Source organism: Octopus sinensis, linkage group LG11 (genome assembly GCF_006345805.1).
Source record: "Octopus sinensis linkage group LG11, ASM634580v1, whole genome shotgun sequence".
NCBI lineage: Eukaryota > Metazoa > Mollusca > Cephalopoda > Octopoda > Octopodidae > Octopus > Octopus sinensis.
Window position 1 is genome coordinate 33216204 of NC_043007.1, and position 12500 is coordinate 33228703.

Sequence of the window (12500 nt, forward strand, 5' to 3'; positions counted from 1 at the left end):
ACAGTTGTGTAAATCAGCTGCTCAGCTAATGTTAACATAGAGCTAAGGATCAGCGAAAAAAAAGTATCTACGTTGAACTATTGAGGAATCTACAGCTACTCTATCCAGATTACAAGTTCAGGTTTATACCTGTAATTACTGGCGCACTGGGATTTGTAACACACAGCCTAGGTACAAATCTTTTGAAATTATGCCACTCAGAACCAGAAGGGAGAAAGCTAATTTGAAGAATAGAGATCAAAGCGATCACTGGCATTGTAAAAGACTGTAAAACTTTCCAGAAGTTTATCATTTAGATATATATATATGAGCATGTCTAGATATGCAACTATGTATGCATGAAAATACATACATACATAAAGCAAAACATGCAAATCTGCATATACACACGTATACATACAAAAATATCCTGTTGTTGATATTAATTCCAATGAAGGTGCCTTGGAACTAGGTTAGAAACCGGCTCTTTATTGACAAGTAACCTTGAATTAAAACAAAATTATGACATAGATACATACATAATATATATATCCATATATACATACATGCATACATACATGCATACCTACATTTATAAATACCTTAATACATACACGCAACGCACAGCAAAAAATTATGGTTCTGACGAAGGTAGCGTTAATTTTCTTAAGTCTTTCAATTTACCTCAATTGATCAATAGACCAATTGAATAAACCTATCTATAATGGCTACTGGAAACAGCCGTAAGCCAAATTTGCTACAATAAAGGAATTATATCTAATGACCATTATTTTAACTTGTCTATTATATATATATATATAAAATACATAAATCTTGGTATATCACATCACCATCTGCTTGTATTTTTAATGTCGTAGAATATTTGAAGGTCAGTAGATTCTTGTCGTAGTCACAGCGATAATGGGCATGGTGAATTCGGCCACACCTCGGCAGCTACTGCTTCTCTGTCCTTCATTGACTTGCTTGTTGATAATAACGTTACTCTAAGTGATGTATCTGTTTTATATTTACCTCGACTGATTGGGAGAATTAGTTTCGCTGTAGTATTATGGATGAGAGCGTTGCAAGTGCGTCTGTCTTGAGTGCGATGGCATGTGTAGTGACACAGAATGTGAAAGCTGAAACTTGATGCAATAAGAAACTCAGTACCTTGTAGTGACGCTATTTTGAAAGTTTTCAGCGCGCATGCGCAGAGTTGGATTACTTCCGGTAGGCCGCCGGAAGTTCCATCATGCGCATGCGCAGAGAACTGCCAAGCATTGCACCCGGCGTGGTAACGATTCTGCCAAGAAATGGATATAGACCAGAACAAATGAAATTTTTAGAATATCATTGAGATCGTTTGTTTTCTATTCTCCCCGGTGATATACGTAACAAAGGCCCGCTTCCACAACTGTCACAGCTGGAATTCTTCTACCTACAGAGAAAAGTATTCTTAGTAGAGAATACGCCAGTAGTTTACGCTCCATCTTGTACCATGTAAGGAAACTGGCGAACCCAAACAAGTTGAAGAGCACTGTAGCTTCCATTCTACGTGCAACACAACACAACCATTTTATGGCAGGTCTTTGAGAAATCATGGGAACAGAGCCAAGATGTGCAAGCTTGCTTTGTAGACCTCAGAGAGGCATATGACGACATGCCAAGAGACATGCTGCAGAGGACTTTACAAGGGTTTTGATTAGTTTTTGAACACGCGAAGAAGGGCCAAGAACAAAGGAATGTCTCCCTCAGATTGCTTTCCCGAATCCATCCAGTGAGCTTGCGGGTGCCAGGATTTATTTATTTTTATCCCTACATATTCATCATCATCATCATCATCATCATCTTCGTTGGACGGTTCAACTGAGGTCTGGGAAGCCAGAAGGCTGCACCAGGCCCAGTCTGATCTGGCAATGTTTCTACAGCTGGATGCCCTTCCTAACGCCAACCACTCCGTGAGTGTAGTGGGTGCTTTTTACGTGCCAGACGAGGCTGGCAAACGGCCACGATCGGATGGTGCCTTTTACGTGCCACCGGCACGGGGGCCAGGCGAGGCTTTTATTTTTATTTTTATCCCTACATATTATCAATTATATTTTTATCCCTACATATTATTAATTATATATGAAGGTTTACATGAGAATTTAGTATTTGTAAATTATTATTTTTTATTCTTTTATTTATTTATTTTTTTATTTTTATTAATTCTATTTGAATTAAATTATAGCTTGCATAGTAAGGTCCAGCGAATCTATTTACACATACATTTACTTATCTGTTAAAATTAAATTTAGTATTTGGTATCGAACTATGATAAAGTTACTTAGAGGCCTGATAATTGGGGTTATATTTTAAGAAAGGTTCCTGTAAAACACTGCATGCTTAAGGAACCGTAAATGAACCTCAAGAAACACGTTTAGCTAAGAAATGAGTTGTAAGTATTAAATTAAAATTCTTTTATATGGTGTGTTGAAGGGGACTACTATTTCTAAATAACATACATATTTACTCATTGAGAATTATTTGAACCCCTGTGATGCCGGAAATTTTATTCCCTAATAAATAAAATAAAATAATTATATATATTTAGGCGCAGGAGTGGCTGTGTGGTAAGTAGCTTGCTTACCAACCACATGGTTCCGGGTTCAGACCCACTGTGTGGCACCTTGGGCAAGTGTCTTCTTCTATAGCCTCGGGCAGACCAAAGCCTTGTGAGTGGATTTGGTAGACGGAAACTGAAAGAATTCCGTCGTATATATGCATATATATATATATGTGTGTGTGTGTGTGTGTGTTTGTGTGTCTGTGTTTGTCCCCCTAGCATTGCTTGACAACCGATGCTGGTGTGTTTACGTCCTCGTCACTTAGCGGTTTGGCAAAAAGAGACCGATAGAATAAGTACTGGGCTTACAAAAAGAATAAGTCCTGGGGTCGAGTTGCTCGACTAAAGGCAGTGCTCCAGCATGGCTGCAGTCAAATGACTGAAACAAGTAAAAGAGTAAAAGAGTATATATATAAATTCAGGGTGAATACTTGATAAGTGTAAGCACCTGTATATGCCGGCTAGTAGCAGAGATGAGAGGGTATATGCATCAAATGAAATAAAAAACAGAACACAAAGGATGTTGCGGTATACGTGTTTCAAGCTTTATACAACAACCTATTTTACATCAATGTATAATCGACATAACATAACTGATGATAAAGTATGGACGGATTTTTGAATTCCAATGATACCCTACATACCTATTTGATTATGAAGATTTACAAACATACTTTCTCTGTGCAACTCAATATACCCACCATTATAGATAATACCAAATGTACATTTTCGGTTTTTTCATAATGTGATGGAAGTCTTTGATATAGCAATTGTATGCGGCTGAAGAGAGCTTTAAACCATCTGTTATGTCGATTATACATTGATGTAAGAATAGGATGTTTTATAAAGCTTGAAACACGTGTACCGCGACATCCTTTGTGTTCTGTTTTTTATTTCATTTGATGCATATAATTATATATATGTATATATATATATATATAAAAGGAAATGAAGAAAATGCTGACAAAATAATTTAAGTAATTTAAGTAATTTAATTAGGCGAAAGTTCTTTTTACCGGTTGCGCATTTGTTATGCTTATCAAAAGATGTTTTTTTAAGAGAGATAGAGTTACTTTCTGATAGAGGAAAAAATCTATAAGAAAGTAACTCTATCTCTCTTAAAAAAACATCTTTTGATAAGCATAACAAATGCGCAACCGGTAAAAAGAACTTTCGCCTAATTAAATTACTTAAATTACTTAGATTATTTTGTCAGCATTTTCTTCATTTCCTTTTTTATATATCACAACTCGTGTTCCACATCTCCTTTTTTAAATATATATATATATTATATACATATGTGTGTCTATGCATGCGTTGTAAAGGAATAACATGCAAAAGTGAAAAAGTAACCAATATATCTTCCTGCTTCTTTTTTATATATATTTTTTTTTATTCTATCACCTTTTCAAAAGTATTTTTTATTTATATAATCAATTAATTAATTAATTAATTAATTTTTTAGTCATAAATTAGATGTTGATTGTGATTTCACAATTTTTTTTGGAATCCACTCCTTACAATGACACAGCATTGCCAAAGTTTATTTACAATAGGAAAGAAAATTTATTATAAACAAATTAATTATGTTAATGATATAACTGCAATAATTTTAGCATTGATTTCATACAGAGGCACAAAGCCAAATTGAATAATGATAATAATATTAATAATACTAGTAATAATAATAATAATGATAATAATAACAATAATAAATGTAATAATAAAGATAATAGTTTTCATCTGGAAATGAAAAATAAATATCTATTTTACATCGTACTAGAGCAATGTATTTATTGCAGAGTTGTTTTAGAATCAATTTTACATATATATATAAATATATTAATTATGTTTATACATGTAGTGTTTGTGTATGTGTGTGTGTAAAAATATATTTGCATATATGTGAATGATATATACATATCTGTATATGTATGAATAGCTCTCTCTGTGTGTGTGTGTGTGTGTGTGTGCATATATATAAATATTTATATATATATGTATATGTATATGCATACATATAAATGTATGTATGAAGATATATATCTATATTTTTAGCATATATATATATATATTATATATATATATATATATATATATATATATTACTTCATATGTAAACAAAAATATAAGTTTGTGTTTTGAAGCATTGAAATGTATAGTGGCACAATACAAAGATATATTTTTCAATGAGTAAATGCTGATAGAACAGCACATATAGGTTCAACCCTTATAGAGCAGAAACATCTGTCAGCAACTAGCCCATTGTAAATATATTTTTCTAGTTGTGATATATATATATACACATACATACATACATAGAAGCATACATATATTATATATAGTATATATATAATAGTATATATATATATATATATATATATATCTATAATATATATATATATATCGTATATACATATATATCTATATATATACATACATATAACATATATTTATACATATACATATATATAATATATATACATATATCTATATATATATATATATATATATATATATATATATATAGATATATATATATCCTTATAGGTATATATGCATATATATATATATATATATGTATATATATATATATATATATATTATATATATATATATATATAGATACATATACATTATATTATGCATATATACCTATATATGTACACACACATATATACATATATAATACATATATATATATACATTTATACATACACACATTCATATGTAAATATATATACACTTATATATACACACATTCATATATATATATATGTATACATAGATATATACATCTATATGTACATACATATGTGTGTGTATGTATGCTCAGTGTGTTTGTATATGTGTGTGTGTGGTTTGTGTGTGTGTGTGTGTGTAGACACACACATATATGTAGATGGCAGAAACAGGTTCCTGTAGATTCAGTCATTTATCATATATAATAATATTTACAGATTTGTTTGCATATAAAAATGCGCGTATATATATATATATATATACATAGATACTGATATACATGCATAATATATACACGCATACATATATACATATATACATACATATATATGCATATGAACACATATATATACACACATTCATATATACATGTACATATACATATATATATACATATACATACATATATATATTTGTACAGACATATATATATATATATATATATATATATATATTATATATATATATATATAATTATATATATATATATATATATATATGTATACGTGCATACGTATTTATTCTTTTAACACACGTCTGATGAGATGATCACATTCTTTAAAATTTACTATCAATTGCAATGGAATATCTTTATCTTTAAACCATTTTAGAATAAAATTTTTATACTTTTAGCCTCAATACAAATAAGCAAGAAGAGATGTTTTTTTATGTTTTTTTTTGTTTTGGCTTGATTTTACCGTTCCATAAATATTGAAAATTAAAATAATAATATTAATAATAATAATAATAATAATAATAATAATAATAATAATTGTAATAGCATTTGTAACAATAAAAATGTTATTAATAAGGATCTTATTATAATATCATGATGATGATGATAATGATAATAATCATAATAATAACAATATAATCATCTTAATAATAACAATATTAACAACATCAACAACAACAGCAATAACAACAACTGGAATAATAATCCTTTGTGCTATAGGCACAAGGCTTGGAATTGTGGGAAGGAGGTCATCTGATGACATTGACCCCAGTGCTGATGTTTATTTCACTGGCCGCAAAAGGATGGTGGGCAAAGTTGACCTTGGCAGTATTTGAACTCAGAACTTAAAGATCCGGAAGAAATGCTGCTAAGTATTTTGTCCAATCTCACCATCTTAGTAATAATAATGATCATAATAATAATAATAATAATAATAATAATAATAATAATAATAATAATAATGATGATGATAATAATAATAATAATAATAATAATAATAATAATAATAATAATAATAATAATAATTAATGCCCTAATGCAGTACGAGGCAGTGGCTCTCGTGGCTTCTGATCTTAATCGATTGGAAGTATTATGATATATATTGTTTTGTCTTGGTATAATAGATGGGCTACAGCAAATATTGTGCTCAGTACCACAGATTTGCTTGTCAGTTGTTTGACTTTAACCAGTTGAGCATGTCCCTTAGTGGCTGACGATATGTGCATCTCTGACCAAGAGCAGAAGTAGTGGGGAGCATCATAGCCATGTGTTGAGAGGGATTCTTTGGGGTTTGGATAATTCACCTTTGGAAACATGGGTGGTTCGTTCAACATCCTTAAACAACCCTTATTCAGGGACCTTTTGAGCACGATGGGTTACTCAACCTGAAGAAAATTCTTACTGGGCCCCACCTGCAAGGTCATGCGCTGTTTATCTTGATATGAAATCACCATGTCGCGCATATATGGTTTATGATGCATGTGCCTGATGTACCCTTATCAGACGGGTAGTCATGATGGGTAAACTGCACTTCACATGTTTTACCCCAGTGTCACTTTGATGGCATGCACTGCTCTCTCACTCAATGATGATAATAATAATAATAATAATAATAATAATAATAATAATAATATAATCTTTTCTACTATAGGCACAAGGCCTGGAATTTGTGGGGAGGGGTAGAGTCAATCACATCGACCTCAGTACTTGACTGGTAGTACTTAATTTATTGACCCCCCCCCACCAAAAGGATGAAAGGTAAAGTCAACCTAGGTGGAATTTGAACTCAGATCATAAAGATGGACGAAATGCCACTAAGCATTTTGTCCAGAATGTTAATAATTCTGCCAGCTTGTCACCTTAACAATAGCAACAACAACAACAACAATAATAATAATAATTATAATGATAATAATGCTTTCTTTTATTAGCCCAAGAGCACAAGACATTCAGGACAATACAAAGGACAGTAATAATAACAATTATAATAATTATGGTAATAACAGCTAACGATAATAACAACAATGGCAATAATGATAATAATAACAATAAGAATAATAATCTTTTTTCTATAATAATAATTGATAAAATTAACAATGATGGTAATAATATCAATAATAATAAATACTTATGATTATAATAATAATAATAATGATAACAATAATACTTATAATTTGCTAATTAATTTAATTGATAATACATTGATAATACTAATTATAAATATATATTTCAGTTTCAATTTAAAAGACAAAAGGGAGGGAATATAATTAAATAAATCTATATAAAAATGAAAATAGTTTAAAAAAATTTAATTAAAAATAATACATTAAAATTAACAAGGTTTTGGATATTGCCACCTCAGTAGTCTGATTGCAACATATGTTAGTGTGCACCAAAATGTGCAAAGCCTGCCTCATGGCAATGCATTGTTAATATAAGAGTTCAAGCTGTGTTGTTGACCCCTAATGGGGAATGGGGATGGCTTGTCTTGTTTAAGGTATTCTTTGCGGATCTTTTGCGTTTTTTTGTATGCCTGGTACCATACAAATTGTACTTGCATACATGGAAAATTACATGTTTCATAATAAACATGTGCATATATACACATATATAAAATATGCATTCACGTGTTTAAATTGTATGTGCACTGCTGTTCACATACAATCATACACAGGAATACATATAGACTTTTAAAAAAATGTGGATTCATAGACAGAAATAATGAGTACAAACATTAAATGCACAATTATACATCCACTCGTTTAAATATACATGGTATACCGCTGTGTGTGTATATATATATATATATAAATAAATATCTGTATGAAGTATATGTATATATGTGTATGCGTTTATACACACACTCACACACACACACACACATACACACACACACTCTCTCTCTCTCTCTCTCTCACACACACACACACACACACATATATATATATACATATATTGTTTAAAACACCTTGATTTAGCTTCCCTGCTACCTCAAGTTTCACAGGACCCTAACAGAGCCCGACTCTTACAGGCTTCTGGAGTTACCAAATCTATACATGTATATATATATATATATATATTAGATATATATATATATATATACATACACACACACACACCAAACATACACACACATAAATATATGTGTGTATATATATATATATTTATACATACACAGACACCAACACATACACACACATAAATATATGTGTATATATATATATATATTTATATACATACACAGACACCAACACAGACACACACATAAATATATATGTGTATATATATATATATATATATATATATATATATATATATATACACATACAAACTCATATATATATAACACACACATATGTACATACACAAACTCACACACACTCACACACGCACACACACACACTCATATATGAATAAAACATATATGATTAAAACACAACAGAATTTGGTTTGAATGGAAAATATTCATAAGGACAGTGAGCTGTTTTGACTTCAGAGTAATATGGTTGTTGTTTTAACACTGTCTATCTAACATGTACCGGTGTCCCTTGCTGGCTTAAATACATAGAAATACACGACAGAAAAAAATCACTACAATTGAGTATTTTTCCTGTTTTATATTTGATCAATAGACTCAGTTTGTATTTTTACAGAAAATAATGGTATACTGAAATTTGGAATGTATAATTTTTTGTTAGATTGGATGTCTATCTTATATAAGACGGGTGTGTTATTATAATTATCTGGCTTACAGATGGTGTTACTAATATAATATGAACATCCCTGGGTTACATTATCAGAAGTGAACTTTCATTAATGTAACACCACTTTTAACCCTTTTGGTTCCAACCCACCTAAAACCACCTCTGGGTCTGTAGTTCAAAATGTCTTGATTTCAAAAGTTCTGAATTAAAATCTTCCACCAAACCGTAGTCGCAATTTATTTTTCTAACACTAGCTTAATGATAACTGAGCTATCTTACTAAATTCTTTGTTAGAATTGATATTAAAATAATTATTTTGCTAAATTCTTTGTTAAAATTAATATTAAAATCAATATTAAAATAATATTTAAAATTAATTGAAAGAAATACAAAGCATCTCAACAGAATCATGGTAACAAAAGGGTTAATACCTTCAAAATGCAAACTCATTTAGTTATTGTTGCGATAGATACATTTTTATGTTTAAGAGGTTCTATATATAGAAATGTGGTGGCGCAATGGCCCAGTGTTTAGGGGAGTGGACGCGTGGTCAGAGGATCACGGTTTCAATTCCCAGACACAGAATATTATGTCACCATGATTTTAGACGGAATTTGGTAAATTTTAGGATCTGTATATTTTGGGTTTTAGGATCTACGAGAACATTATTATTATCTTTATTATCAACAGTGTCAACATAATCATCATCATCATCAACATCATCATCATCATCATCATCATCATCATCATCATCAACATCATCAGGGCAGAAAGTTGGTAGAATTGTTAGAGAGTCAATGGATGCTTTGACACATTTGTTCACAAGCTGTACATTCCGGGTTCAAATCATGCTGTGACCAGCTTTTCTATTTTATCCATGCAAGATTGATAAAAAGAAAATGTACCAGTCAATAACTGTGGCTAATGATATTCACTAACACACACTCCCCCGCAAATGTGTTGGCCTTGTGTATATTAGAAACTATTAAGGAAAATGAGAGTAGAAACGGAAAAGCTCTCTCGCTCCTAATGAATTTGTTATGTATGTATGTATTTAAGTATTTATGTATGTATATATGTATGTATGTATGTATGTATGTATGTATGTATGTATGTATGTATGTATGTATGTATGTATGTATGTATGTATGTATGTATGTATGTATGTATGAGTATGTATGTAGTGTGTGTGATGTATGTATGTATGTATGTAGGTATGTGTGTGTATGTATGTATGTATGTATGTATGTATGTATTTATGTATAACTTTTACAAGAGTTGGTGACAGTTTAATAAACATTTATTCTACTAAAGCATTCTGTAATTCTTCAGTTTAATGTTGGATTGCATTTTATATAGAACTTGACACAAACATATATATCAGTGTGTGTGTGTGGATGCATATATGGTCATACAAATATTATATATGTATAATATATATATATAATATATATATATATATTATATTAATATATTATATATGTATAATATATATATATATATATATATATATATAGTTAATCCAAACATGAATGCACAAAAAAAACAACAAGGTGAGGATGTGGAGCAAATATAGTATTATTGGACGCTCAGGAAAGAAGGAAAGAAGGAGGTTTAACGTTTCGAGCGGAGCTCTTCTTCGGAAACATAGGAGAAGAAAAGATCCGAGAAGGGAGAACAGAGTAAAAAATCACCAACGGTACACACGCGATAATATATATATATATATATATATATATTAGAAAGTTTGGGGTGATGTACAGATATCATATATTAGAAGAAATAAGGTACTCAGAAAATTGGATGGTTTTACATCTACAGATTTTTATTAATATATCACACGTTTTTATAAATCATATATTAGCACTTGCGTCCACATAGCGCTAATAGATGATTTATTAAAAACATGTGACATATTAATAAATATCTGTAAATATAAAACTATCCATATTTCTGAGTACCTTATTTCTTCTAATATATATACATACATATATATTTATATATTATATATATATATTATATATATATATATATATAAAGAAGAAAGCAGACAGATGAGTGAGAGACATACAGATAAAAAGACATAGGTAGATAGATAGATAGACAGACAGACATACTCACAGACAGAAAGACTTACTGAGAGACAGGCAGGTAAATAGATTGATATTCTGAGATCTCAGTCAACCAGATCTTCACAATAGATTTTGCTTTATTGTCATAGACTCACACCAACATTAAATGCTCAGATATTATTCTTAAAAATACTTTAAAGTAATAACATTATTATAACATTTACAAACATAAAATAAAAAATACAGATGTACACCTGCACACACACATACACACACACACACACACACATATATTTAAAGCTGATAATATCAGTAACATATATATATATAACTATACTGTATGTATTCCTTACAAATATGGTGTCGTTACTTGTATTGCATTGTGTCTGTTCGGTATATTAACTGTTATTATGGACATTGTCCAGGCATTACAGCTGTCATCCATTATTGCAGAATACAGAGGTTGAACACCAGTCTTGAGAATAAATCTCAATGACAACCGTAGCAACAACAACAACAACACCAACAAAACTGATGGCTAATCAAATGAATATTATTTGAATATAAATAAGATGAAGCAGCCAACGTTGTTTCAATAGACATGTACAAAGGATGAGTAGATGAGGGTAAGTGTAACAAGATGAAACCCCTGTTTCCCAAAAGGAAACTCTGAATGGACCATAACAGAAGCATCATAGTCATCATCATTGTTTTGGATACAGGGGAGGATTGGCAACAGGAAGCGAATCAAGTCGTGGGCATCCAGCTGTAGAAACACTGCCAGATCAGACTGGAGCCTGGTGTAGCCTGCTGCCTCTTGGCTTCCCAGACCCCAGTCGAACCGTCCAACCCATGCCAGCATGGAAAACGGGCGTTAAACGATGATGCTGATGATGATGATTACACTATTGTCATCACCGTCACACTGTTGTCATCACCACCACCCCTGCTGTTGCTCTAATCATCATTGTCATCATCATTGTCATCATCATCATTGTCATCATTATCATTGTCATCATCATCAGCATCATCCTCTTCATCATCCTTCTCATCGTTGCTGTCATTGTCATCATCATCATCCTTATTGTTGCTGTCATCATCATCACCGATGTTGTCATCATATATGTATACGTATGTATGTTTGGTTGTATGTATGTATGTAT